We start from the raw sequence: 3490 nt of genomic DNA on the forward strand, positions 1-3490 counted from the left end.
TGAAGGCACCGTTTATCTCCAAAATTAGAGACGTCACTTTAAATTTTGAATCTGACAGCGTTAAAACTATTCAACTTAGGTTAGATGGTCGAATTGGTATTCTGAAGGTCGCATTTTTAGCGATGTCAACGTAAAATTAGCAACTTCTTCCTAAATTTAAAAGGGGTCTGGAAAGGTGCCTCTTAAAATTATACTAAAATTTCTAAAAGTAAAATCGTGAAATATATGGGAAATCGTTGTTGTAGGTGCATAAATATGGATTTAATCTGGAGTTTAGGTCTTCCTTAAGTAAGTTAAGCAAATTTCAGTGATATAAGTGTACTGTTTTATGGAGAAATAAATATGTGAAATTACCCCTTATTTGTTTTATTTTTACCAACCCTGAGAGTACAAATTGTGACGAAAATCAACCAAAGTAGGGCTCTTGTTGATAGGATGCTTCCTTATGTAAGTACCTTATTAGGTAGGTACAATAAAACTTAATTATTCCTTGTGTACAGGTAGAATATATTTAATCTATTTACTAACCTAAAATATGGTTATAAACCAAAAATAAAGCTGAAAATGGATTAAACTATGTTAAGTATAGGTAAGAAGTTGCTTACAATCAACAGGCTACGTAGGTACTTTTTAGGTTACCTATCTTGATTACTGAAATAGAGGTGAGTACCTAGGTAAGTAGGTTTTTTTATTATTACTTATGTAAGTATCATAGGACTCTACATATCTTCTCAAAGAAAAGTACCTACTTACTTACCTACCTACTTCAAAACTTCTTATCAAAATCCTGTTGCCTATGATGAGATGAACAGTAGGGCTAATTCTTAATAATTGTAATGATTATGATCAGTACATATCTTTCTAACTAGCTAATAATAAAGCAGGTAGATGTACTTGGCTCAATTTCAGTATTCTTACCTAAGTATAATGATTATCATAACATAGGAACTAAAGAGTAAAGTAATAGGAACCTATACTGATCAGGTCATCTCCCCTCTATCCAAACAAATTAATGGTTATGATCTTGGCAGCAATAAAACTTTTTGCATTGTTAAAGTAACCAAAAGTCAATCTTTGAAATAATTAATAGAGGGGGTTTGTTAGCTTTACTAACTAAATTTATTCACTGCCAACTAAGTTTTATTACCACTAGAAAATGAAAGTAACACAATTTAGAGAAGCTTTATTTCATTTTATAACATAGTCACATGTATCTATCAAAGTTCTTTTGTATGAAATATAATAATCTTGTTTATTATATGCACTGACGAGTCTTGGAAGAGGTCGCTTTGAGAAGACAAGATTTTATAATCCTTCCTGGGTTTCAATTTAGTTCTGTAACAATAATAATATGATAAGTATATGAATAACATTAACTAAATTGAATAATTTATAATATTTTTCACTACATCACATAGTGCACTGCATAAAACAAACTGTATGTATAGGTAGGTTGGTACCAAGATAGACTTTGATGCAATCAGCGGTAGACAATTAATGAGACTGGCTAATCGTCACCTGCCCACTGGACCGACGACCTTAGGCGGGTAGCCGGTAGTGGCTGGATGAGGAAGGCCGAGGACAGAGTGTTGTGGCGCTCCTTGGGAGAGGCCTATGTCCAGCAGGCTGATGATGAATCGTTTCACCGCTAAGAGAGATTGAAGTACTTAAGTATCTTTAACACTCTTATCATTTAATTTTGTAAGTAAGTACTTACATGGGTTTTTCTTTTTTTTTCACTCTATTACATAGTAAATATAAATACTAACCTTCTGTTTAGGTAACTTAGATAGTCTGAACGGGAATGCTACTGGATCCTTTCATACTTGTTGATGCAGGTGTTGTGTTTCATATAACTTGCTGGCTGATGTTTTAAGGTTATGTTTGCATCTGAAATTATAAAATATTTCGTAAGCAAATATACACGAATAAGCAGAATATGAATAAGGTGCGAATTTCTCATTTTATATAATGGATTTGCACAAAATCTTCGTAACAATCAACACGAATTCCAAAGACGAATCCGTCAAGTTACATGTCCTTAAACATTTCACTATGTTTATGGCTTACCTTATAGGAAAACTTGTGTAATGAAAACCTTTGTAAGCAAGTAGCTATCACGGATAATTTAAGATCTTTCGTATCGTATTTATCACCATCGAATTTTTTCCCGGCAATCGGAGAAAGAAAACAATGAAAAAGTCAATGTATTTTTTTGGGGTTGCCAGTAATTTATTTCTAAATTACCTATAATGAGTCACATTGGAAATACTAATAGTTATGCTTTTCACGATAATAATAGGCTGTAAATGCATTTAGTATATTTTTAAATATATTTTTAACATGTTTTTATGTATTTAAAGTAAATTAAGATTAAAAAAATAAAATAACGACTATATTTCCATGATATCTATATTTCGCTGCCATCATTTGGTATTTGTCCTAAGTATGGGAACACTCATTTTAAAGACGTCAAATCAGCCTATTAAATTTAGTTGGCAGTTAAAATCGTTGCCTTCAGAATAGCAAAAATTAGCGCTGTCAGTTAAATTTAGAAATTTTAGCTCATTTTAAAATTAGGAAGTGTGCCCTTCAGAATCGATACCATTGTAGTTATTTTGTCGTTATACTCCGCTTGTGACGTATATCAACTACATTATACATATATTGTTTTTATATCAACTGTACCTTATGCCCAGTGGGGCAGACAGCGATTTACTGGTTAATTTTTTCATCATGGTGACAAAAACCCCAGTCCAGCTCTAATATTTGTCACCGACGTAATTTCAAAAACGGCCAACTGCAAAAAAACACTTAAAATTTTTCAGAAACTGGTTTTAAAGTGGCATCAAATTCTGCTGTCTCGGGAATGATTAAACACAAACAAGTTAGTCAGACCCTGCTGGGGGTCGGCTCGGGGTAGTTACGCCCAATTGCTTGCAAATTATAGGGGATGCTACAGAACGTTCGACTGATTTCGGTGCGAGACAAATAAAATAAATTAAACGAAGTAAAAAATTAAGTAGTACTTAAACGTATCTTGCTGGTAAAGGGGTGGTTAAAATTATTAAAATATCTAGTCACTAGTATTAGTATTTGCTTACTGCAATATTCAGGACTATTCAGGTAAGCGGTTTTGTTAAACTTATTGCATATAATATTCTATTCTATTCTCTGTGGGGGTGTAAGTACGGTGACCTGCGCCTAAAAGTATACAGGCGGAATTTTTAAAATAGCGATCCCTGTTGATGAAGGGACCAGGTACATCTGTTATAAATCCGGGGACGTGTTGTGTGTGATGTGTGTAGCAGTGGTGTTTATGTGGATGTGCTTGAGCAGCATGTGAGCTTGAGATCGCTATTTTAAAAACTCCGCCTGTATACTTTTAGGCTCAGGCCACCGTACCTGCAACTGGCCCACTCGAATAGAACCTTCAAGGTCTACACTGCCTGCCTAAGCTTGGACCATTTCCCACCACGCTGGTCCACTG

The 3490-nt window shown here is 34.0% G+C and overlaps 1 long non-coding RNA gene across 1 annotated transcript; it reads right to left on the reverse strand.

Annotated features, from left to right (window-relative positions):
- Window positions 1–1170: 1170 nt before the first annotated feature.
- On the reverse strand, window positions 1171–2276 carry LOC125490678. Its single transcript, XR_007267831.1, has 3 exons — window positions 2071–2276; window positions 1770–1890; window positions 1171–1335 (listed from the first exon to the last, which is right to left on the reverse strand). It is a non-coding gene; the product is annotated as an uncharacterized LOC125490678 (long non-coding RNA).
- Between the last annotated feature and the right edge of the window lie 1214 nt (window positions 2277–3490).

This window comes from Plutella xylostella, chromosome 26, assembly GCF_932276165.1.
Source record: "Plutella xylostella chromosome 26, ilPluXylo3.1, whole genome shotgun sequence".
In the NCBI taxonomy this organism is placed as follows: domain Eukaryota; kingdom Metazoa; phylum Arthropoda; class Insecta; order Lepidoptera; family Plutellidae; genus Plutella; species Plutella xylostella.